Raw genomic sequence first — 27974 nt, 5'->3', positions numbered from 1 at the left:
CAACCAGGTGGTCTGAGCAGTAAGGCAAATTAGGAAATGCCTTAAACTGCATTCTACAGAAAGTTCCAACAGGGGGCGCTGACGGCGGGCGCAAAAGTTTTTTGGTCCATTAATTTCAATACAAAATGAGAAAACTTCTCACTTGATTTATAACCTCAGAACACTTTTTTAGGACAACACTATGGTTTCAATCGCTAGTAAAAAAACAATTATTCAAGACAATTTGATGTTAATAGTTCAAATAATGGCCCCATTTAGAAGAAAATAGAAGATAAAGAATCGTATGATTTGGGCCGTTTCTAGCTTTGATTGACAGGTCACTGACAAGATGAGCGGTGAGCTGTCATCAGAAGAGAAGCAGAACAAAGTGTGTCCACGACACTGTGTCAATAAAGTTTATATATATATATATATATATATATATATATATATATATATATATATATCATAACATGACCCTTTCATTGTATTTTCACTTAATGACAGTTTATTTTAATGTTTTCTTCATTAAAAAATGTCTTGTTCAGCATTTGGTTGGGCAAACAAACACTCCACGGAGTCACTGTTCATTTTTCTTAGGTAAGTAACGTACAATTTGTTTTGTTTTTTTTGCTAGCCAAAACTAACATCCCAGTTAATGCTCCAGTTAATGCTAACATGAATTAGCAGCAGCTTCTCTCAGTCAGGTTGAGGTGTAGAGAGGCTGTAGTCAGTGTCGTCAGATCACTCTCGCTCCTCCACAGTCCAAATATGGTCTGCTTCCCATTTCCCAAAAAATTATAGCAACACAAGATGGCAACGAGTGTAACGCTGAACTCGATGCCTCAAACGGGCAGTCCACAAACCAACGAGTGACGTCATGGTCACTATGTTCATTATTTATACAGTCTATGATGTCAACCAATTAGAGGATGTAAAGCCTATTTTTCTTTTAGATGATCATTTTTTTAATTAGTAAAAACTCACATAAATAGTGGTGTTTGTTTGACCCGTCACACCACTCTATCCCCCTCCCTCGGCGGACTTTGTTGCTTGTTATACTACGTCACCTGCCATCGACTCTGTGTCAGATACTGCCTGGTCTGTCAGTTTCAGACTCTGACACTGCCTCCGTATTTATTGACTTGAGAATAAGAACATTCTGCTCTTCCCCTGCTATACTCCAAGACACTTCATAAACATCAGTTTGATTGGATATGAATGCATATATTGAAAGCAGTATGCAGCAAATAATGTGGCTTATGTATAACTGTGTTCTCAGCGAATCTTTGAAAATCCCTAACTAAGACTGCATCCTGTGGTTCAATTTCACATCCCCATCGTGCTGAGCATATAGACATTTTTTATTAATGTATTTTTTTCACCATATACTTCTGCCAAATGAACAGATATCATGCAGCACAACAGCACCATGAGTAAACAGCACAACAGCACCAAAGAAGTGGCATGGAAGGTGCCAGAACTCCTTTTACAGCTGGAAAAAATAGCCTTATTAGCAGTTGTGACTCAGTTTTAATAGCCCGCATATTGAGTTGGCAATGCATGTGAATATCACACGTTCACAATAAAAACCATGTGACGCATCTGATTCCAAAGCACTTTCATATGCACAAAGAGAAAAGATGAACAAATAATACAAACACTCTCTCTCTGGAGGTTAACATGTTTCTTATATAGCCTATTTTGAATGCATCAGTGATTGGGTTTTTGGCTCAGTGTTTCTTTTAACAGAATGTGAGGCCCTTTTTTGTTGTTAAGCTACAAAGTTAATTTGCAAAACTTTTAATGTGGCACATGTACAATGTCACAAGTAGAAAGCTAAAATCCTTGGCCTATCTCGCCTACTACCTGGCAAACCTGAAATCAATCATCCAATCAAGCAGAACAACATTTGCCCAAAAATGGAGCCGGATAGCTGGAGGCAACTTTCTCTGCAAATTACAAACCCAGGCAGCACATTTGAGACTCATGTAGAGCTGCTGCTCAGTGTTTTCATGTAAATTTGCATTACTAATTGTTTTCTGTTTTTAAATGTATTATATGGAATGTTCGTATCAGTTTGTTATTCATAATTCACCCATACAAGTGCATTTTTCATTATTTTGCAATTATTTAATGGACTACATGAAGATTTGATGAATAACTTCTTCACTGAATTAATCAATAGAATGAAAACAGGCCATCTGTTAGCTTGATGAAATATTAGGTGGAATTGCCACCGATCAACAAGATATATATTTGTAATGTCTTACAATCTACTGGAATATTGCATTAAGTGCAACACCTGCAGGCTGCAAAAACAGAACATGAAATAGTTAAATGTTCACCAGAGACGTTGGTTTGAACAGTGCGGTGGAACGTGCCAATGTTCACAGATAGAAGACAAACAGTCCACCAAGGCATTGTTGTCAACAAAACGGCAGCGGAAGCTTTATCTTTTCAAATGCTGGTGCCACAGTGAGGACAGGGCAGAATATGGAATTATAGCACAATAATACAGATTGGCTGGTAACAAGGTTAGAAGCTGATAGGATTTGGGGAGAACCTTGTGCTGCATTTCTGCGCAAGGGTGACTGGAGTATCAAGCCCTGGTTAAGAATAATGGTTTCCCTTCAGGAGGATGTGAAATTGGATTGCTCATACAAAGTGCTTGCTGAGGATAAACCTGTGTTATCCAATTATCCACCTAAACTACATTAAAAGAAGCGGGAAGGTGTGGAGACATTGTTGCCCTAGACTGGAAATATACAGAGAGTATACAAATAGAAAGCAAAGGCTCACACTTGTGATTCAAAGTCATTGTGTTTTTCATATAAATAGTGAAAAATGGCCCCAGTGCAGAATGTGCATTTACTTATTTTTCACATTAAATTATGTGACGGTGGAGGAGAGATGTCTTTCTCACAGTCTGCCTGCTCTGATAACCTCTTCACTGCATGCCAGAACCAATGCAGATAGCACTGTCGCCCAACAGAGGGCAATAGTTTATTGCATAATGCATTTCACACCCAAGCACAGATTTGTAAGTTAATATCTCTTTAACGTTCACTCTCATACAATAATGGTCATCTTTGCTGCAGCTGTGGCATTCTCTGCAAAGCCACCATTTGATTAGCATCCTTAGAATAGGTTGATGCTACAGAATAAAAAGTGGCCTTGCAGAAATCTGTGCTTTTGAATGCATCAAGACATATCTGCTTTTACAGTTAATAGCCAAGGCTTTAAACATAGACATTGATGTGAGACGAGCGGGATCATTGTTCAAAAGCCATTGTAAACAGATCCTCGTGTCCTTGAAGAGATGTGTGCACTGCCTCATGTCCTGTTACCTTGACACTCACTGACATTTTTTTACTTGTTAATCCTTACTGATGATCATTCAATATACTGGCAAATCATTAGAACAAGTGACAGCTCAGATCAACTCACATGAAGTTCTGTAAAACTGCATGCATAACCTGTGTGCACATTTTCAAAGCAATCGAACCAAATGTCGCCTTTTATAATTATCATCCTATAGCCGGAAATGTGTGAATGTGGCACAGTGATGATGTACATGGCAAGTTGCTTTTGCAGCTCATTTAGAAGAGGAATTTCCATTTCCTAATGAGAGTGATTCTCAATAGGAAATACAAAAGCCTTTCTACTTCTAAAAGAGTCAGTCAGCACACATTTGCATAAAAAAAGCCTTTGATTATGATAGATATTGCCTGCAGTCTCAAAAACACTGGCCTGGGGTGGTTCTCCAGTCAGTTAGCCTCCAGTTATGGCTGATATTGTTCTCTGATATGAAAAATTATGCACCACGTTGCTCTGCTTAGAAACGAGAAAGTGACTTGCCTTACTCGTGTTCGAATTATTGAAGATTACATACTAATTAGATACTAATCTAAACACACAAACACCCAATCATTAAACTTTTTTTCACTTTTGCTTTCTACCACATGGGAGTGATAAGTTAAGAGATGCGACGAGTTCATCAAGACAGTTTTATTGTTGGCAGGGTATATAAAACACTCAGCATGGGACTCGGCATCCAGACTGACAGACTATGTAAAAGATTAAAAGTGAAACTTCTAAAGTGGGAAATAAGATGAAAACTACTAGGTTCTGAAAAAAAAGAGAGGACCAATGAATTAGTTATCAACCATTACTGACAAACCCAGCCGACTTCATGCCTCTTAAAACGCAAAAAAGACGAGAGCGGGGAGGAGGGGTGGAGAAGGAGGAGGTTGTGGAAGGGTGGGGGGGTCGAGGGAATTAAAAAAATATCCTGCATTTGCTGTCATGCTCTTTGGAATATATTATTAGATACAAAATGGGAATGTAAAGCAGTGCAATCCAAGGATGGCAACACAAAGGCAATGGAGACCCAATGCTGTGAGATGGTTTTTTTCTTCTTCTTTTTTTTTTTCTTAAGCGACAGTGGCGCGGACCCCCTCCTGTATAACGGATTGTTCTTAAATACAGTAATTAGTGTGTCTGACGCTGTGAATCCACATTTATTAAAAGTAGGAGGCCTGGGTTTCTGGGGAGCACAAGTCTGGCCCTACCTAGGCCTTCGCCCCCCCTGGAGGAGTGTGAAGTGTCGGTAAAAATGCTCAGCAGGCATGAGAAGCACTCTTTGCCAAGTATGATCGAGTGGAGAAAGGCAACAGCACTGCGAGGAGTTCTCTTTGAAGGGCGCGGCAGTAATGACCTGTCCTCACTGTGTGGCCTCCAGTGGCGCCGAACTCTGCCATCGCGATGCTGCTTTCAGATTAGACCCGCAAGTGCCGCCGATGCAAGGGAGGGGGCGATCACAGGCTCCGGGTCACTCTTGTCACACTGGAGCACCGGGATCTTATTGGGCCTCTGACAGGTCTGGTGGAGGCGGAGGACATAGACGGGAGTCCAATCGCCCGTTGGCCCCCTGACACCCACCACCATGTAGACCCGTGATCCCCTGCAGCAGAGGGATGATTATGTGCATGACAGAGCCTGGTGCATTTGCAGCCAGTGACTATGATAGTCCCTGGCAGCAAGCATTTTTTAGTTCACTGTCTTATGCTCCTGTTAATTTCATGACAGGGAATCTTGCACAGCTGCAGGAGAGGGTGTGTGGTTGCATTTCATAAATAATATCACTTAGTTAAACCACAACATGGGACGGATGTAATGCGAAAAGAAAAGGATCACGACGAAATCCACCAGAATATGGAAAGGTGATTTAAATTTAATGCTTCTCTGTCGGGCTTTGCTGTGTTGATTTTACCCTGGTTGATAAAGCATGCACGAGGCTATTTGCCGGAATGTGGAGGCTATCACGATTCAAGGCCCTACAAACATGACACGAGCCCTCCAGAAGGGTGCATGACATCTTGGCAGCATGAAATTACAATGTAATGACTCATTTTCTGCCTACGGTATTGTATAAGATAAGTATAATGGAGTTTTCATACCGTGGGACACTGAATGCTGAAATCTGTTGATTTTTCCAGCCATTCAGTATTCTTTGATAAAGTACAGAAAAGTGGGAATGGATAACATTTGGGGCTGGTTTACAATGGTCATATTCATCTCGTATTCTCTGATAAGAAAGAATTCATAGTGGCGAATCATCAAAAGTGAAATGAAGAAGAGAAAAAAGTGCATGTTCTGCAGAGTTATTCTGTCAGAATAAATGATAGCAATTAAATAATAGATTGTTGAGTTTGAAAGGAAATGGGTTCATTGTGGGGAAGCCTCTCTGTGATTACAAAGAGATGAAATCTTTCTTTACATGTAATGAGAAGTGTCGTCACTTTGCCCAAGCTGCAAATCCTCGACAGGTCATAGCTGGGAAATTCATTTTCCTGTGTCCCAATTAGAGCCTAGAGGATCCCAAAGCCTACTGCGATGTGACATGGCTTCATATGAGCTCAGAGGCAAGGCCGCGTACTGCACAACACTCTGGGTATGAACAAAGCTCCAGCTTCTGATTATGCTCTCTGGTATTGCCCTGAGACACTCTGCAGTTCTTTTGAGGAGTTTTCTGGCTATGCAGATGTTTCAGTTCTCATGAAGCCTGCGGTGATGGTGTGAAAAAGGACTGAGCTGCCACCAGGGATCAGGCATGTTTTCAAAACTATACTTTCTCAAGCGTAATTTTGCATCTCCACCACAGAGGAAACCTACTGCTCTAGACTCAGATTCAATACGCAAGAATATAACATGAGCTGGATAGAAAATTTACATCAGCACTTGATCAATTTTTTAAATCTGTTCCTGTGCTCTTTATTATTCTGTATTACATGTGCTGCATTGATTGGAACGACATCATAATGCATTATAAAGCATCAGCATACTGTCAACGTGTTAAACCTATATTCTGTATGTGCATGACAGTCTGACAGCTTCAACATTTTTCAACATTAATGTCTTAACATTTTCTTTCTTTAACCCCTTACCAGTCCACCCCCTCATCTTATAGGGCGGGAGTGGGGGAAAGCTGTAAGCTAGAAGATTAATTTGAGATGCAATAGCAGTATGTGTCAAGTTGTTGTTGTCATAAATCAAGTAATGATATAATATCTTATGAGGTGTTGCAGAAATTTGGGGTTGGTAACGTTTGTAACACGGATTTGGTGCTAAATTTAATAATTTTTGACCACTTGAAAATTGAAAATAAATTGTCTCCCTCCAAAATTCCAGAATATGACAGCAAGACTTTGAGAACTTTGGAAAAATCAATTCAGTGAATTGGTAAAACTTTTCACATGAGGAGATTTCTGCAAGAATTGCTTTTTTGGCAATTGGATGGTGAGCACTTCTGTTCTGAGAACTGCAAAGAAAATCTGACAATTTTCTTTTGTATTTTTGATTTGTCAACCTTACACAAGACCCATGCCTACCCATGCATGGACCCTACTAACAACCAGAAATTAAGCAACCTTTTCCAAAGGCGACCCATTAAACACAAAACACACTCACACAAGAATTTGCAATTCAATACAGTGCATTATACAATTCAGTGTCCCCAAATACAACCCATAATTCACACAGCCCAGAACACCAAAAATAGTCTCTTTCTTCCAACCAAAAATAGTCCTCTTCAGGTACCAAATAAATACACAAAATAGTCAGTTTTTTTAAATAAAAGTTGGTCAACCAAAACCCAAACTAAGTGCCGCCTCCAGCGTCTACTAGACCAGCTTTGACCGCGGCTTTACCTCCCGGTTGCCGGCAGACGTCGGAGAAGGACCATCGGTTGAAGCCTGGAGTTTTGGAGCAAGTGGATAATCCAATGGTGAGACACGAAAACTACAGACTACCTGAGTTCTCCAGTTTGTGGTTGTAAATCTCCACGAGACTATGATTATCCCAGAGGTCACAAGGAGGTATTTAGGTTTTCTATATCAGTGTCTTAAGTGTAACATTAACCCTAAATTTGTCTTTGTAAAAATTCCCGAAAGAAATGCTGAAAGATCAACATTACGACCGCCATCTCTAACATGTAACCAGTGATGTGTGTTTGTCTCCCATCCATTGATCTGTGTCACTGCTTACTGAGCGGACAGTAACTTGGATTGTCCACACGAAAAGGCATCAACACCAACAACAGTGACTGAAGCTATACTCTGTGTTCAACAAGCACCTGTAATCCTTAAATACATTATTCATTGTATAGACATCTAAAGCAATTTCATTTACTGATGTGTTTCTGTAATCTTTATCTTTTCCATATTAAGTCCACCGGACTGCTTTTCTCTGTTAATTTCCTGTCTCCATTTTGTGTCTAACAAGGCACCGTGGAAAAAAATATATGCAGCAGGGACCTTAACAAATCATATTCAAATATATTCCTGTGAATGTTCAGAAGTTAAATCATCAAAATATGATTAAACAATGCCCACAAGTGACAGGGCTTTCTTGTGCATTGCTCTCATGTTGGTCATAAATAAACAAGCATTGCTGGAACTCAGAAATCAGCTGGCCCAGGGTAAAAAGAGTTATTTGTGGCTTTCTGAATGACAGTGCATCTCAGACGACATAAATATGATTAATGTGCTGGACTAAAAGGAAATGTGTAAAAACCTGTGCCAAAAACAATTCAAAGGAATTCTGTACCTTTTGTGTAAAGTTGCTTCTAAATGGCATGAAGAACATGTTGTAGATCATCCGTGTTTGCTTGTGTTCCTCAGTTACCTCAACAGTGACTGAACATAATGACACTTTGCAGAACTAACTTGATGACATTTTCAGCCAATTACCTGAAGTGATGTGATAAAAATCACTGTGCTTCACAATGCTTTGATGTCAAGACTTAGTGAATCCATCTCAAGACTGTTTCCTTTTTAAAATGCAGTTTAAGTTTAAGCTGATGAATACATTCAGCTTTCAGTAGTTTGATGCAGTTGTACTTTTTTCACTACAAGTTAAATTAGAACAGTAGTTTCTGTCTGTCTTCAGCATTTGATTGGAATAAATGAATGAATGAATGAATGGATGGATGAATGGATGAATGAATGAATGAATGAATGATTTATTTCAAATATGCAACAACAATACAATAATAATAATGCATCAACAGGAGTCAGCCCTAGTGACTCCTGCACTGATAAGGACGCCAAGCACTCTATAAAAATGCCACAACATATTTGAAAAGGGGTGGGAAGAAGTAAAAACTTGTTCAATCCCACCCCACTTCTTTAAATAATATTAACAGGTCAGAAATCAAAATCACAGGTCAGAAATCAAAATCATTCCATGTAATGTAATTCATTCAGAGTCCATTTCATCCAGTCACATTTGGTCTGGCATCAATAATATGTTACAAATTTACTGGCTAGCGGTGTTAGGAAAACAAACCATGCTGATCAAATAAAAGTCTTATAAATCTATTTCCTGCATTCTCCCAGGGAGGAATGGAGCGAAGGACAGGAACAGAGTGCAGGGCGGCCATTGTAAATCCAGGACAGTTACTGCTCGATACCATCAGCAGGGGCAATGGAGGTATAAATGGTCCCAATAAAGGTTAGAGGGTTTTTTTTACGGTTGTGTCTATGGCAGCCAATTGGTTTCAAAACAAAATGTCTCTCATCATCTATAGACATACTTCCTGACCACGGGGTTTGTTCTAATAACAAACGCTGCTGTAAATACTGCATGCTGCTAACATTACCTCCCAACAAACATTAGTGATAAAAAAATAAATAAATAAAGCTAAAAAATTGCATTTCACATTCCGCATGTCAGTACTTGGAAGCTTTCTTGATGTATTGTCTGGTGAACTCTGTGGGATAATCGGTAACACTTTACAATAACCATAATCTATAAATGGTAAATAGATAGTTTGTTAATGTTTAATCATCATTTATAAACTGTATATAGGCCATTTAGAATTGTAAATACATAATTTATTAATGTTTAACTTACTTCATCATTTATAAATGGCAAATAGATGGTATATTAATGTAAGTTTATAGTTACTTTACCATTAACAAACAATTAAATTATAACTAATATTTTATTAATAGTTTTAGTTGCAATCATTTTAACATTTTTAACACCATACTAAGTATATTAATGATTTTTGAAATGATTCATATAACTTTAAGAAATGTATTGAAATTTTTTTAAGATTAAATATGTATAGCACTTTGTTAATGTTAATAATTGGTTTATAAACCATCTATAAACATTATTTAGTTGGTTATTGTAAAGTGTTACCGGATAATCTAGTGCTCCTAGCTGGCTGTGTGGAAAATGTGGCACAATAGCATATATTCCTCCTCAGGGTTTAAGTAGGATTTGTAAGGTTGGGGAACACTACAGTCAGAAGACGATGGGGGAATGATGCAGTGGGGGAAATGACTCACCTGGAAATATCTGTCAAAGTGGCTCTCACAGTGAGCTCTGACAATGTTCTGAGATATATTAAGAAATGTTCGATGGGTTGTATTTATTAGTGTCGATCAAAAGCTTTCCAGACCCTGAAAAGACAAGTGGAAACTAGCGAGTAATAGAGTACCATCACCCCTTAAATTTGATGTAAACTGATGGCCGCCACTCTGACCGACCCACCTCACTCAACAGTGGAAACAGCATACTTCAGTCCATTGTTCCACATCACCAGTAGACTCAATGAGTCTCTTCAAAAGTCTGTTCACACATCAGTGATGTTGGTTTTTTCACACACATATAAACTGTTTATAAAGTGAAACAACACTGTTTCATTGTAAAAGCAGCACATAACATTGTTGATATTATTTGCATATTGATATTGTGTGCAACTAGGCAAATACACAATTGCTCATCAAGTTGGAATAACATTTTTTTTTACCTCTTTTAATTAAATTATTGTGACAATGTGATTTATTCTTGACAGATAACATGCATATCTTCTCAGAACTTTATTAATCAATTTCTTCCAGACACATCACAATGAAAATTAAACCACAATTAGCAGAGGCTTGTTATTTATTGTTATTTTATAAGATTATTTCAACTTGATGGGCCACCGTGAACCTTCAATAATCATGGCTCGTCTCTACTTAAGTTTGCATGAATTTACATGAACTGACTTTCATTCAGGTATGAAATTAATAAACAGTGACATTAAAAAGCATTTACAAATTACAATACACAAAGCACCTTATGCTCTGAAAGGCATAGTGTGGATTTTTTTGAAGTGGGCTTCTATGAGATATTTATCCAGAGTCTTATTGTCGATGATGGCGTTAGATGTAGATGGCGGCCTGAATTAATTTGTATGTTGTTTATCTTTAATCATATTCTTTCTTATTTTTTTTTTTTACCACTGCTTCTTGTTATTGAAAGTCTTGTTAGCACCATATTTTGCCTTAACACTGCAAATTCCCCTACTGTGGGATTAATTATGGATCTTAATAACTGACAACTTAGTGAAAAATATAACTGAATGGCCAAGATGTGAACTGTCACACTGTCACAAAAGTGACATGAAATAATTGTCACATTGAGAATAGTCGCTCATGCTCCTGTCCACTCATATTTACCAACATCAATCCAATTAGCATGTATTAGAAAAATACAAATTATAACTATACAAGATGTTAGGTGTACAAATTTACTTCTGTACAAGTCATTTTTCAGTTTTAAACATAATTCAAATTAAAAACATCACTTTCTCTTCTGTATTGTGGTTAATATGCTGATTATGAACGACCAAATGTTGCATCACTTTAAATGTTGCTGCAGCAATGAACTGTGGTACGGCATTATTGCCTTTCCTTTCATAAAGGATGTTCCAGTGTATCCTGTGCTTATTCTTCTTATCATGGCTGCCACTTATACTTCTGGGTCATTTTAACCGGAGCAAAAGAGATAATTCGCCTGCCGACCCTGGACTATGGACAAGTGCCTTGTACCAACTCACAAAAGGCACAAAAAAATCAGAATTATCCCTTTTACACAATAAGCTATGGAGAGAACGTCCCCCTAGTGACGTGTTATTATGATGGGCAAAGGAGGAAGTAAGGTGACATTTTATAGTGACTGCTTCGGCTTCATTATTGTGTTATTTTGAGTTTATCAGCAGAGGCAACTCTGGATTGCAGAGTATGGAAAAAGGCAAGAGACCAACATTATTGTGTATAAAACTGTCCGTCACATTTTATATGTATTCATCAACAGCAACTGAAACATGCTCCTACCTGTTCAGGAGCACAGTTACCTACAAGCTGCAGGCCAGTGCTGCATAGCTTTTCAGCCCTTAATTGTCTCCTTCAGATTGAAAACTGATGCTCATGTTCTCCCTGTTTTAAATGGGCCTTTTCTGCTGCACATCAGGCTTCTCTGTACTCTCTATTCTTATTGGTTTCAGCTATTGTGGCTGCTATTACTTTTCTGCAGTCTCATCTTGATAGCCACAGCTCACTGCAGGCTGTGTCCCTATGACATACTCGCACAGCAAATGGCCCAAAACATACCCCGGCACTATTAAAAAGCCAATTCAGGCAAATGGGGAAACTTTGGCACACAAGGTGGTAATCAGACACAAAGTGCTTATGTATGATAATATTTTGAAAGAAAGTAGATAGTGTTGCTGAACATAGCTATTCATGTATCAAAAATGTACCCAGTTTGAGTCGATATGGCACTATATTCAAGCTCAGTTATTTTTAACTTTACTCAGCACTACTGTTTTTTGACCCAGTGTTTCAAGGTTGTAGTTTTCAGTTTTCTTCCAAGAATATATATATATATATATATATATATATATATATATTTAGAAATCTGTGATGCAACAGACTGGACTGGAAATAAACGATTCACAGGGAATTATTGAATCACACTTTGGTGGTAATCTGAACAACGAACAGGCTGAAGGATAAAAGGTTGAAAATCTTGCCTGCTTTAATGGCTTCAAATTAGAATGATTAGACCTGTAATAAAAGCCCCCCCCCCAAAAAAAAAAAAACAACAAAAGTTGAAATTTGGGGTTGGTGTGACAGTTTGCCTCCCCTAAACCTGACTCTTTATGAAATTATATGAACTACCAATATTCACAAGCAGCATAATAGGCATCTCAAGTGCCTAACATGACTCATTTGCTTAACAAGACTTGAGTGGTGGCACAATGGAAAACATCAATTATTCATAACACCTGAGCTGGTAATTTGTAAGTGTTATGAGTTTCTGCATCAAGATTATGCATGGCTGTTAAAATACCTCAGCAGCTACACAGTACACAGTGCAGGAGTGGATTTCATCAACATGGCCTGCTGTAAATCCTTGGCTCAGCAGAGGCTACAGTTTATCACAAGCACAAATCTGCTCCCCTTTCTTACTTGATCCATTCACTGATACGCAAAGGAATTCAATCAGGCCAGGCTTCCTGACATAAAAAGGATTTCTCGTTGCAGTGGCGGGACTACACTGCTGAACTGACTTCAATAGCTCACCGGACCTTTAAGGATGGTCTTTTGTTGCACAACATTAAAGGTGACCCCATAGCTTTATCCCAGTGATTGAGCAAGTGCTAATACTCATCATAGGTCTGAATTGAAAGATTGGTTGGCGACATCATGCTTCATTGGGAACAAAATGGGCAGTATCCTCTTATTTTCTCAGTTCCCTGCTGGAATGACTGCAATAGTGTGTGTTCTCTGATTTGAATCTGCAGAATTGCAATGCAGTGAGGCTGTATTATTGTTGGGTAAGAGCAGGTTCTTTTATATACAAGACATCAGCAGGAACGCATCGTGCCTCCTGTAGGAAATAGTTGAGAATTTATAGGAATACACCTAAAGTCATTTAGGAGAAAAAGTGATCACTGAGGTCTCTACAGACTCAAGTGGACTTATCCCTTTTGGTGAGTTTTAATGAGTTTCTTTCAGGCACCTTTGTCAATTTAAAAGATTCATTCAGCCGCATTGACGTTGCAAAAATCCTTCAACTTTAGGGCATGAGGTATGCCAATAAATATATGTTTTTCAGGAGTTGGAAAGTAACATAAATGATACTGTGCATTCCCAAAATATTGCAAGATAAAAACTTTGATGTTGGACTGTTAAACAAAACCCTGATTACCTTCAACAATATTATTTTTATTCATCCAGGTCTGATGTTCTGATGGCGAGCACTGCTGTGATGTAATTGGCTCGTACTTAGCCTTAGGACATCCTGGTGATTGGCTGTTGTATGGCATTATGAGTGACAACTTTACATCATCTGTAATCCAGAACCTTCAGCCAATCTTGCAGGCTGAGTATATCTGTTACACTGGAAGTACTCAAAAATGTGAATTGGAAAAATTGAACATAATGTTTTGGTGATTTAAGCCTCTGAATTGCCTTACCCCATCGCAACAACAGTTGTAGCTCAGGGGTATTGTAGTATTTAGACGCGTCTGCCATGCCGACATGTAGGGCTGGGCAATATGGACCAAAAATCATATCCTGAATATCGATGTACGATATATTTCCCAATATTTTTAACGCAAAGTGAGAGCAAATGTTCAGTCAAAGTCAAATATGACATATCACAAGTAGTTTCATTGAAACCATTTTTTTTAAGTGAACATAAATACTATATAACAATAGGAGTACCTTTTTTAAAAAAAAGCAAAGCTCCATAAAGTGCACATTTAAATAAATAAAAAATATCTTAAATAAAAATAGCCTATGAAATAAAATAGGCCAATCTTTTTCTGAAATAAATATATTGATATTAGAAAAGAACAACGAACATTACAAAAGAACTAAATATGATAAATCCTAGTAAGGGCAGCATTTATATATAAAGAAGGAAAAAAATAACTATATTGATATATGTCATAATTTAAAAATATATCTAAATATTTTTTATATCAATATATCGCCCAGCCCTACCAACACGACATGAAGGTCGTATCAAAGCAGCTGTCATGATATATAATTATATGATGGTTACATTATTTGGAAGAGTCACACTTTTCTATATTGAGGAACAATTAAATCTGTGTACTGAACAAGGAAAAGCACTTCCACAACTAGCAATCAGCAACCCCTCCCACTATACATTGTGAGGTGCAGAAATTTCTAATAGAACATCAATCATACCAGTCCAATAAACATCTATACATAGACGTCCAATAGCTGTATACATGTTTATGTTAAATAGCTGTCTCTACCGAGGCATCCAATATTGTCAATACATAAACGTCCAATAGCCGTCTAGATGTAGTCGTCCAATAACGCTTCCCACTATTACTTCTTTTGGCTGGTGATTTAAACAGGGACTGGCTTAATATAGTTTCAAATGATTTTAAATCTTTTTGTGATTCCTTTAATCTTTACCAGTTGGTGATTTTACCCACTCGACCAAACCTCAAAAATCCTGACAAGTCCACTTTGATCGACTTGATTGTAACTAATGTTCCTGGGTGTCTTCTGTAATGACTTAAGTGATCACTGTGTTGTTGCCGCTATTAGAAACACCAAGGTGCCCAAATCCAAACCTCGTATAATTTGTAAGAGGAATCTTAAACAATTTAATGAGCAAGCTCATCATCACGTCTCGTCTCGTGTTGATTGGAAGAAGATAGGGCTGATGCCAGATGTAGAGACAGCTTGGACATTTTAGGGACATTTTAATGCAAATTGTAAATAAACATACCCCTTTAAGGAAATGCAGGGTTAAGGGATGAGAAAACCCACAGTTCTCTCCAGTGCTGGAGGATGCTATTCATGAGCGTAACCAAGCTTGGGCCAAGGCAAGAAAAATGGACTCTCCCAATGATTGGTCTATTTTCAGACAATTAGGGAACAAAAGCTCTTCCTTCATTAAAAAAGCCAAATCAGAATATTATTTGTCTGTCACAACTGAAAACCTAAACAATCCACAGAAATTTTGGAAAGTCATAAAGTCACTTTCAGTGAGTAAAAGCACTCTGGTTCTACCTACCTATATTTTAAACGGCTCTACTCCTACTTATAACAAAATTGAGATTTTAAATTGTTTTAATAAGCATTTTATAAAATCTGGCTCTTTGTTTGACTCTCTTGGAACTGTCGCTGTGAAACCCTGAACAAGTCCGCCAACTTACATTGGAGAACCTTTTATTTCTTGTTACTTTTTCTGTACAAGAAGTTCATAAAGCCCTCAAAACATTAGATCAGAGAAAATCTTCTCGCCCAGATTTGATAGATTCTTATTTTTTAAAATTGGCAGCAGACTTTGTGGCAGAGCCTCTTACAATCCTTTTTAACCTCACAGTCGAAAAAAAAAAGACATACCTCCTTTATGGAAATCGGCTTTTGTCCTCCCATTATTAAAAGGGGGTGACCCTGCAATCCTGACAAATTATAGACCAATATCCAAACTCTCAAATTCTTGAAGCTCTTGTTAGTGAGCAAGTAAAATAGTTTTTGTACTCAAATGATATTCTATCAAAACATCTGGCTTCAGGAAAAAAAAAAACATAGTACCATCACAGCAGCAATGAAGGTGGTAAATGACATTACTGTAGCACAAAAACTACACTGTGCATCTCTTTTTATTGATTTGTCAAAAGCGTTTGATGCCGTCGATCATGATATTTTAAAACTTAGACTGCGTCACTTAGGATTTTCAGAGCACACAGTTGCTTGGTTCTCAAATTATCTTAGTAATAGGTCCCAAAACATTAAATATGTTCTGAATTTGTTACTGTCCACAAATGGGTGTCACAGGGTTCTGTGTTGGGACCCCTCTTATTTATCATTCATATCAATGGCTTAAATGTCTAAATGTGTCCGATGCAAATGTGCATTTCTATGGTGACGACACAGTTATTTACTGCTGTGGATCAACTCTTGTTCAGGCTATTGACTCTTTGCAGAAAGCTTTTGTAGCTGTACAAAACTCAATAATTCACTTGAAACTGGTTCTCAATGCTGATAAAACAGAGCTTATGTTGTTAAGCGAAATAGAGGGGGTTCATATGTATAAATACTGAGGAGTCTTAATTGATGACTCACTCACCTTCAAGCCACATATAGAAAATCTTGTGAAGAAGCTGAGGCTAAAATTGGGTTTTTATTTTCGAAATACGTTTTTGTTTTAATGTAAAAAAGCATCTTGTCACTGCAACATTTTTATCTGTTTTAGATTACGGAGATCTTTTGTACATGAATGCTGCTGCTCAATGTCTTAGAATGATTGATACTGTTTATCAGCTTCTTTGAGCTTCATTACTAACTGTAAGATGTCCACTCACCATTGTGAATTATACTCTGGGGTAGGATGGCCTGCTCTGGCCAATCGGAGAGCTAGTCATTGGTATACTTTCATTAGGGGTATATCGGGACTGCTGCCTTCATACATTTGCACCTTAATTACTGTGAGAAACGCTGGATCTTATTCTCTTCGTTCACAAGATCAATTGGTGCTTTCTGTCCCTTCTGCTCGTACAGAGTTGGGTAAAAAGGCGTTTGTTTACTCTGCACCTTATGCATGGAATATGCTACAGAAAGACTGGAAACTAACTGACTTAATTTCTTTGAGCACTTTTAAATCCAAACTGAGAGTTATTGAGGCCAATTCCACAATATGCACTTGTTTCTCACAACGCATTTAAGGTCTGTGTCTCATGTAAATATGTAACTGTATTTTGTGGCTCCCTTGAAAAAGAGGTTCTTAATCTCAGTGGGATATTTCCTGGTTAAATAAAGGTTAAATAAAAAAATCCCATACAAATTGTGAGGTATAAAACTTTCTAAGAACATTATTCACATGGTACTTGACAGGAATTATTTTGTTCAGTCTCAAATGGAAAAAGTGCAAAAAAAAGCTTGAAAAACAACACAAACAGATTACACAGAGATTGATTTGTTACGACAACACTCAAGTAAGGTACCATGCTATTCAGTTTGTGATAAAGACATAATTCTGTGTATTACACTCAAACATGCAACATTAATAAGTGTGACAGCCACCGGCAGAGCTTTCCTTGTGACTTTACGACAAGTTGCACTTCTGCACGTCTTACTGTCAACACACATCTGTGTTTTAATGGACATTTTGGGCAGTCGATGATGCTTTCATAATGCTATAGTGAAGCAATTCCCCGGTAGACATTGTGGCAGGAAGGAGGAAACGAAAAATTGAATCAGCGCCACAACAATGGAATACATGCTTCCATAAATATTGATTTTTCATCTGTGGAATTCTGCAAATACAATTTAACTTCAGGGAGATAAAATTAGAAGGAACGCCAAACACCAGTGGGAGTACATAATCTCACACAGACAAGGTAAACTGCAGGGTTCAATGTTATTTGGCTGATTGTGAGATGAGCAGGTCGACAAAAATGTAATGGTTTTATTCAGAATCATAAAAACTTTTATTTTTATAGTTGTCTTATCCCAAAAGAATAGTTATGCGTTACACTAACAGCTCCCATAGGCAATGCAAGTGCTCTTAAGTCTTAGGTTGTCTTTTGTAGTCTGTACATAAAGCATTCCTATTATAGTTTCCTTCAAGGCAAAACGGATACACAGCTAACAGTAAAGAAGAAACTTCTAGTCTGTTTACATACCAGCCAGAAGTCCTGGCCTTGCCTAGAGCTTCAAAAATGAAAAATATATTTTATTTCTACTTTTCCAAGCGTGGTGGCTTTCATTTCATGTCTCATATTTGGATTAAGCAGCTCACTACATATAAATAAGTTTGAACTTCTACCATTTCTTTTTGCACTTTTGCAAATGTTCTTCCTAACTTTTTTTCTATCTGCCCATGCTTATCAACGTTGAGCTCTGATGACATTTAGAAAGCAAGGTTTAGGAGTTCAATTTGTCTCGGCTAAAATCATTAACACAGAACAGCTGAAATTGTCCACTCTCGCCTTTTGATTAGGCCGAGTTCCGACAATAAATTGGTGAAGAAGACAGTTAATTTTATTCCTTTTTTTCCGCACCATTTTTTTCTTTCTGAAAATCATGTAGCTCCTTTGAACACATTTTTCTCATTGAACTCAATGGTATGCCAGGTCATTAAGAAATAGCAAGCAGTGCAGAGGACACAATCTGAGTGCACAGGCTGCAAAACAAAAATAATTGAAGTTTTATTGATATCAACTTTTTATTCCAACTCCTCTAAACTTTATGCACTTTTAATAATGCAGATTCTACATCTGAGCTTTGACTCTGCTTGTTATTGAGAGAAAACACGATATGGACTTTAATTCCCATGATGTCCGGGACCTTGAGTCAGCTTCTGTGCCTGAAGCGTGCCTCCTGTCTGTGGGGTGCCACAAAATGCCAGCGCCTTGGACTGTTCTTTTTGGCCAAGGGCTATATTCCACATTAACACCTAGATTTATTCACAGCAATGAAAATATTTAACAATGGCAGTCATGTTGTCATTATGGCTTGCTCTCCCATCACTGATCACGCCATTTATCCGCTGAAATGATCCTCCACCTCGCGTAAAAGAGGAACTTATCTCAGAAACAGCGCCAAGTAGCATAATTTGATTGCATTAGTGCCTTGGCATTTCAAACTGCTTTCTTCTAACTTTCCCCTAAGCGATTGCATGCTGTGCATGCATCTGTAAAAAAGATGGCATGACTTAATACGGCACTCCTGTTTTTCATTCATTTGCTCTATTAACATGTGATTCATTAACACACCATTTACCCAGTTTAGTGGGTCTCTGAGGTCATAGCACTGATGGTGAACCAGTACGCTACGAGAAAACTGGCTGCACATGATGGTGGCACAAGCCTGTGATATAATCCTGCCACAATGTGCTTGTGAAAAAAAAAGAAGAAAGGCAAGAAGTGAGGCTGGGGCTGAGGGGGCTACTAACAACAGTACACCAGCCCCTGCAGTGGCCACCATGCTGGCTTTATTAGTTTAGCGTCGCAAGCTGCTCTCCGTAGAGAGTGTGTATGTGGCAGGGATGGAGGGGAAGTGGTGCTTTGTTTGCCTGTGTGTGCCTGTGTATGTGTGTGTATGTGTGGCAAATGGGCATGTGGGTCTGTCTTGTGGGTTTGTCTTGTGTGTCTGAAGAATTTGTGCTCGCTGTACAGACAGTATGTGGTTATGTGGATCTCTTCTTTTGTGTGTGTGTGTGTGTGTGTGCGTGTGGTATGAGTGTTGTGTGTGTGTCAAGCCCTGTGATGTTCCCAGCCTGTTCTCTGATAGACATGATTCTCCAAGAAAATAAACAGACGGTGACGCAAAAGCCCTTGCGAAGTAATAGCCTTTGAGGACCAAAACAAAACAAACAATAAAAACCTTTAAATGGCAAGTTCCAAAACAATGCTCTAATAAAGAGGGCTGACCTACTGAATTCTAATTATTGCTTCAAAGGCCTAATTTGAATTTTCTGCAACCTAGAGGTTGTTTTCTAAGAATGCGGTGGACTCACTGCAACGGTCTTTTCAGATGCATATATCTTAGGGGTATGGGGACGAGGTGCAAGGTGCACTTCTTCAGGCATGAACACCAAATAAGAGAAAAGGTGGGGTAGGTGTTGCAAAATTGAACAGGCGCAATAGTAAATAAGGTTTATGTGGCAAGGGGAGAGCAGTCTTTCATCGGTCACCACGGTAACTGTGAATGTTGTTGATCCCTTGGGGAGGAAGAGGCGACTCTTTCTTCACACCAACACACTCACCTCCACTGCTCAGACCAATACTAATCTCATGTGTTAAACACAGGTTTCTTCCATAAACAATACAGAGCATCCATGCTCAATTAAATCTTTTTTTTTTTTTTTTTTAAATCTCAGCTGTGAGGGGAATATAACACACAGGGAAATTAGTTTCCTGGGGTATAAGATTTGCTTGTTGACCGGGTGACAACAAAACTAAGAGACCTTGATTCAAGTGAGCTTAAAGCAGTCAAGCTGATAGTTAAACACTGCGTCGCTGCCAGGAGAGGAGCAGTAGGGAGCCAGCAAACTATCTTCTTTTCGAGACGTTTGCCAAGGAACTGGCTTTGGACCAGACTCACATTCTTGCTATGAATCTGAAACAGCAATTATTTTCAGTTTGCAGTGTGTTTTATCATGCATACAGTGGTATATTTTCAGACAACACAGATGGAAAAAATGAACTGTTAACTTTTGTCTTTGTTTGTTTCAATGACACCTTCTTTGCTGTGATGTTGCTTCTAATAATATCCGATTGCCGTGCAACAAACATTTCCCGGTGCTATCCTTTATCACTAAGGGGGGAAAAAATGTCTGATATAAATTCAGCAAAGGGAGGGGGAACAAAGTAGTCAAAAAGTTCTACTCCTGGAGACAAATTTGACATAAAACTATGTGAAGTTGCCTTTCATTCATTAAACGTAACTGTGTTTTGGGGGATCAGCATTGACTGTCAAATCAGTGCAGGGGAGAGCAGAGGATACTAGCTAGTACAACTCCCCGAGGCGGAAACGAATGCTCCTCTTGTTTCCCTGTTGATCTCTCCCTGGTTGACATGTCCTGTTTTCCTCCCCGACTCGTTCAAAGGCTAACAGGCTCATTTGAGCCATTTCTACAGGGAGACATGGATGTAGTCATTTGAATAGAGTTGCTTGGACCAGACTCATGGTGGCATGGCTTCCTGCGCATTCAGGCCAATTCGTGATTGCCGTGCAGGGAGCCATTGTAGATTTCTCCACTATCCCTTTCATCCCGGACAAATCAGCCATTCAGCGAGCGTGTGCTTTTGAACTTCATTTACCCTTTGAAAAGAATAGATGCTAGAGGAACGTGCCACAATAAAATGAGCCTGTTAAGCTATTCTGATGTAAATGATTCATGCTTTTATGGGGAGAAGGTTGTGTGGTTTTATTAGTACATTTTAACAACAGGTTCAGATTTTTGCTTGTGCTATTTTCTCATGTATTCTCTTTAATCTGTCAGAGAACAACTTTTGTTGTGTGCTATCTAAACTTGCAGTTTCTCAGTGGATGATATGTGGAATCATAAAAATCGTCAATTAAATATATACAGTTGATTTCCATCTAGAAAATAAAGTATTACTTGGCAGAGTACCTGAATATATTATTTGAGGAGGCCGTGCACTGGCTGACCTAACAGCGCTTCAACAGCCTTTCTGCTCCTTCTATCAGTTTGCATTTCATCATGCACTATACAAGCACAGAGCTATTGAAAGCTGTGAGCATGAACTGACATCCTGCCATTCAAAATTAAATTTGATTTCTCTAGATGTAACTTTAGAAACCAAATAAACTACACTAGCCCCGAACAAGGCCTGTCACCAGTTCTTTTGAGAAATGTTGTCTCTCTCTGATGTCTTTGACTGAGAGTCCTTTGCTTTGGAGATGTGAATAACTGAAAGGACATGACAGAAAATCATACAGCTCAAAGATGCTTGTTACTACTTATATGCCGTGCACATGCTGCTAGACATTAAAAAAAAAAAGTTTTAACTTGTGATGCTAGCCCTGCATTTTAAGCCATGTAAAACAGCCTAGTATAGCAAAGCAATTAAAAATATAAGCAGTTAATGTTTTGGGGAAAATATAATTATCTTAATTCCTGGCAGAATTTCCTCCAAAGCATAATGGAGGATAATCTTGTTTATACTGTTTTGCAAGGAGCAAAACATTATTGTTGAATCCTAATATTCACAGTTTATCATTAGACTAATCATCTGCATACTTTCCTCCTTTTCCAAGGTAATATTTGCCATCAGCACTGCGTCAACTGAGTCTTACAAGGTCAAAGCTCTTTGCTACACCTGCGCACTCGAAGTCACATGGTAAGTAATCCATCACCGTAATGATTCCTTTGAGATTACAAGCCGATGCATTGATACATTATTTATTATTGGAAGCAATGGAAAAACCACCATTTTTTGGGCATTTGGTTGAAGGACATAAAATAAGCTAGTTGTTTGGTAGCTTATGTCCTGCGCCTCTGGCTATGTTGTAATGAAAGTACTGGTGCACTAAATATGTGAGAGGAATAATTGTGGCCAAAACTGGATTGTGGTAGCTCAGTGCTGATCTGATTTCACTGTCACCCCCTCCCACTCACCCAGGCATTACATTTTAATTTTTCGGTGACTATCAAGGTCCTGTCTGGCAGAGCTCAAAGTTACTTTGCTTTCGGCTAGGACAGCACTGGTCAAAATTAGACACAAGAGGTCTTATTTTTTTCATTCCTCATCTATGAATGTAGGTGAAATCATTCATTTTAAAAGTGCTGCTACATCAGATATCCATCACAGAGTTTCCTCGGGATTTGAAGTGATGATCCTAGGATGGAGAGAGGTCCAGAAAGCTAAGCCATATTGACAAATTTGAGTGCTACATTTTAATAAAAAATCAAGAGCATTCAGGGTCATCCATTTATATTCAGAAGCTTTTAACAGTTCAGTTTTTTGTTGTTTTTCAAAGGATTTTCAAAGTCAATGCAGACCGTGGGGTGTTAATCTCTGAATATGAATGTTGTTCTACTTTGTTACCCTGTTTGTCACAAATTGTTATAAAATAAAAAAGATTTTGAGATCTGTGCAATATGACCTGGAGCCTAGGAGATATGATCATTGCACCAGCTGATAGTATTTCAGTGAGCATTGTTGCAGTTACTGTAAATCTGCATGCTAGTTTCCACTGATCCATCTCAGTTGTTTTATGCAAAGTGTGAGAACTATACAAACTCAGATTTGCCAAAGCATATCAACTTATCTTATACACATTCAACAGACTCATTGGAGCGTGCCCACGCTTTCATTATGGGTCTCAAATGTATTACTGGAGAGAAAAGCAGGGTTTTTAAAGAGAGTTCAAATTCAAATGCAAGCCTATATATTTCTGTATAAGACTTACTGTATGCGCATTAGCATTCTCTGGGTTCAGCCCATTAAGCAACTTCTGTTTCCCTAACTCACGTCATTCTTAAGAGCCTGACTCATGGGGGGATTATGAGACGATGGGCCTCTGGGCGCAGACATGCACAAGGCCCTGTTATCTTTCCTACATAGGAGCAAAACACAGAGATTTTATGGTTGTTGAGCGTCTTTTAATTGTTGTCTGTGTCTCTCTGTAATTGTTTTGGCCATTTTGTAGTCATTTTGCATCTCTTTTGTAGTTATTTTGAGCTTTTTTGTAGATGCTTCGTGTCTCTTTGTGGTTCTTTTTTCTCCTTTCCATATTCATTATACCATGGCCACATTCAGTTACTTTGGTTACCCTCTCTCTTTCTAATTGTTTTGATCACTTTGTAGTCTTTTTGTACTTCTTAGTAGTTTCTTTGTTGCCATTTTGAGTCTCTGCGCCTCCGTTGACACTTTTAAAACCTGTTATGGTGATTCAAACACAGTCGGACAGATGAGACACATGCTTTGTTTTAACCATGTTTCTCAAGCTAGCCTATAGATGATGGATATATATACATGTATGACCTATACTGCCCTACAAAGTCTAACTGTAGTAACTGTATTTTTGGTCAAAATTGAGTTAGGAATAAAAATGAACCCCTTGATGTCTGTTTTATCTTGTGACAAAGTTTTAGATTTCAATTTTGCTTTATTTCAGAGAAACAATTATATAAAAAATTGCAGCAACTACAAAATACAACTCAAAACCAAAGCAGATATCTGAAACAGTGCAGCCTTGTATTTCTTCATTGTGTTGAATAGTGAAGACAAGAATAATAGAAATTATAAGTTTATTTGATAGGGAAATTATTATCTAGATAGTGATTAAGTAAAAACGTGAGATACAATTATATTAAGACTATAATATAGCCTTATGTCTAAAATACACAAATCTTTGATTAGAGTTGTGAGAGACTTTTAAATACACTTGTAACGAATCAATTTGAAAAAAATTTTTTCCGTGAAAACAAAATATAACAACTAAAGGAAAACAACAACCTTATAGTTACTGTACTGTACTATAGTTACCTTTTACAGCAAATAAGTGTCATATCACTGACCGACCTTTAAGACATTTGGCTGGCCTGTTAAAAAAACATTAAAACACTTTAAAGCAGTTTTTCTCAGTTTTACCCTTTGCGTAGTTACTGCAGTTAGACTTTGTAGGGCAGTATAGAGAACAAACAAAACAAAGTGTTTTTTTTATTGAGAATTTGCCTGTGGAAATTTTGCATTGGATTTTGCATCATTGCAGAAAATAGGCTCTGAGGCAGCACATTTCTGATGCTTACATGTTTTGTTCAGCAGGATAATCCTGACAATTACACATCACTTTAAGATGTTAAAAGCGTTAATGCAGCCGACAGAAGAAAAAAAGCTAACGTTATGCTATGGAGAACTACACCACGGTCACATGACTTGAACATCACCTTAAGACGATCTCTGACAAGCTAACCAGTGCAAGCTAGCGAATCAGTAGCCTAATAAATTGTTTATTTTCGTAATTTACAATCTACAAGAGTTTAGAAGTAGGGATGGGTACCGAATTCGATACTTTTATAGGTACCGACCGAATTCCGTCACTACTACCGCGTACCGATTCATGTAAAATCAATCATTTTTTTCTTCTCCTCCGTGCACTTGCAACCTGAGAGCGCTCCTCTGCATTCTTTGATAACACTGCAACCTTCATGTTACAAAATGCACGTTCACTCAACAATAAAGCACTGCTCATCCTGGATGTTATATTGTTTTGATATATTTTTGAAAATTTATATTTTGAGAAATAAATATGTTGAATTGAAAAAAAAAATAGATTTTGTTATTAAACAAATGAACATTTATTACCACATAAACAAAAGTACCGAAAATTGGTACCGTTGAGTACCGATTCCCAGGTACCGGGTATCGGTACCGTATCGGTTCAAATATGAAAGGTACCCATCCCTATTTAGAAGAGCACTGAAAAACACAACTAGAGGCTGAAGGGTAGACTAGTGAGACAGTTCCCATCCGTGTCCGGTGTGATGATGTTTAATGTCCCTGGCAACCACTCAACCGTCTCATTAATCCACTTGTTAGCAACCGCCTTTTTAAGGATGTGTAAAACCTTAAAAATTCACAAATGCAGGGATTTACTAACATATTTTACACACTTTGTTAACCACAGACCTTATTTCAGGCATCTAACCAACAACCCATTCAAAATCCTCATTGAGTTTAATAGGATAGACCCCATGGTGCTAAAATGCTAACTTACTTCCAAATTTAAAATAATTCCTGTGGCGCCCTGTTGCAAAAATTTTATAAAGCAGCACAAAATAATTTGCGACTAGCAAAGCGTTTGCCATTGGCACTCATCATCAAAACAACCATCCAATGGCACTGCATTGATGACAAAATATCCTGTTACTTCCTGGTCGGGACGCATCAGGACGTATCAGTGTTTACACTACAAAATATTTGTGGTCAGATGAGTTCTAGACCATCGCCAACGCATTTTAAAACCAAGTGTAATGCAGGGTCTTTGTAGTTGCTTGGTGTTTCTTTGTGGTTGTTTTGCCCCTTTTGTTGTAACACGGTCACATAGAGGCCCCGTTTACACGAGGACGCTTGCGGGTAAAAACGACAAAATATTTTATCGGAAGTGCCTTTCGTTTAGACGGTGACGGCGTTTTGGGGGCTTAAAAACGCAAAAATCTGAAACCACCCGTTAAATACGCTCCGCTGTAGCGTGTCCGTCTACACTGACAAGACGCAAAACTCTGCTCAGATCTGCTCACGTCACGTATGTGTTTACGTCACATACATGCTCCAGTACAGGAAAATAAACAAATGTGGGATTATTTCCATGCGTCGGACCTTCAAGCTGCTCTGGCAGCTCTAATAAACTTACAGGAGTCTTTCCACCAAATGTACAGGATATGTACAGATAGTATTAGTGAACAGAGAAGGATCTGTAATTACCTCTATCACATTTTGGATGCAGCAATTCGTCGGAGGCGAGCCAGACGGCTGTGAACGAGACCTGGGAGATCTAGTGATGGTGGATAACTTTGTGGAAGAAGAAGCTGATGAAAATGTGTGGCGTGAAAACTTCTGCATGCCCAAAGATGCTCTAATCGCTTTAAGTGATGCCGCCTGGCATGCATACAATCGAATTTCACACACTTTTGCGTCACCGTATGCACGCAGATTTCCTCCCAAAAATGCTCGTGTAAACGAGGAATAAAAAGTGAAGACGCGACGCCACTTTTGCGTCTTCTGTTCAGACCGTCCTTGTGTGAACGTAGCCTAAGTGTCTCTTTGTAATTGTTTTTGCCTCCTTGTAGACTTTTACTGTCTCTTTGTAGTTGGTTTATGTTTCTTTGTGGTCATTTTGAGTCTCTTCCTGGTTGGTACGTTTCTCTTAGAGTATCATTTTGTGATGAAAGCCCCTGACACTCCGGGCCCCTGAGCAGGTGTCCTGTAGCCCCTTCAATAATCCATCCATAAAAGACGTATTCACATAATTGAATCTGTCCTTTACTAACCGTAGCTCTTGTGCTGGCTCTTGTAAAAAATCTATACTTCCGCCTGCTATAGCATGTTTCTTTGAAGCATACTCTACCTTCCGGGAACTTCAAAGAAGAATGAATTTGGTTTGCTCTTCCAAGCTTTTAGCAACACTATATAAGTAATTGATTGGTATATAGCTAAATCCAAACACTGTTTTTTGCTTTTTACTCTGCTCAACAGAACAAATCATTGAGCAATGTCAGTGTGACCTGTGAGTCTAAAATGGGCGCTCCAATCATCCTTCTCATTACTGACTCTCAGTATATAAAAGTAGTTTTGCAAAGTCAAAGTTGAAGGCAAAACAACCAAGTAGGAACTTTCTATTCCCAAATTGTATTGCTCCAGATATACAAACTTTTTCTCAGCAGTGAAATAAGTCTTTTCTAAGCACTACTGTAGTTCTTCTGGCATGACACATAACAACAAAGCCACAGTGCAAATAATGGTGTACCGGCAGAAGTGGCTGACATGCAGGGTTCCACTTCAGAAAGCTCACTTCACTTGTGCCCTGAGGAAATTTTTGAGTGAAACTTTGGTTTGACCTGATTTAAGTGTGAGGGGAAACAAGAACAATGCTCGGCGCTGCTCTTGAAAGTGACCTCTTCCCTTTTCTGCTGTTTTTTTTTTCTTTTTTCATGATCCTCGCTTGTGAAATTTGTTCTTGTCCCTCTCCACAGGGAGGTCAGAGGTCAGAGTGCAGGGTCAGACATAACGCCATGCCCATGTAGTGGGGAGGGATTCTGTGACTTATTCGAGACACTTAAGCAGGGCAGGTTACAGAGCTGATTATAGGACGGTCCCTCACCACTATGCCACCCTACTGACCTTAAAGCTTACAATGACCTTTTGGAATGTCACACCCCCAAACACCACCACTGTGAGATAATAGGCTGCACTGTCACAAACCCCTGCCTCTAATAAAAAGGCAGCCATGACCACAAAAAGTCCCGTCCCGTCCTGTCATGAGATGCATGCAGGAAAGAAAATGAACCTGTTCTGGAAATGCCCACGCAAAACTTAATCCTGACACGATCAATAGTCAATCTGTCAATCAATCCTCGGCTAACAAGTCCATCAATACGCTGACACTGACAATGATCCAGACATT

The 27974-nt window shown here is 38.5% G+C and overlaps 1 long non-coding RNA gene across 1 annotated transcript in view; it reads left to right on the top strand.

Annotated features, from left to right (window-relative positions):
- The window catches only part of LOC131982308 (uncharacterized), a 127045-nt gene that overhangs the window by 68047 nt on the left and 31024 nt on the right, over positions 1-27974 (top strand). The window contains exon 2 of the long non-coding RNA XR_009395372.1: positions 22104-22186. This is a non-coding gene — a long non-coding RNA (uncharacterized LOC131982308). The remainder of the gene's footprint in view (positions 1-22103; positions 22187-27974) is intronic.

This window comes from Centropristis striata, chromosome 12 (assembly GCF_030273125.1).
Source record: "Centropristis striata isolate RG_2023a ecotype Rhode Island chromosome 12, C.striata_1.0, whole genome shotgun sequence".
Taxonomy (NCBI): Eukaryota; Metazoa; Chordata; class Actinopteri; order Perciformes; family Serranidae; genus Centropristis; species Centropristis striata.
Note: the sequence above shows the minus strand (reverse complement) of the source record. Positions and strands in the feature narration are given on the sequence as shown.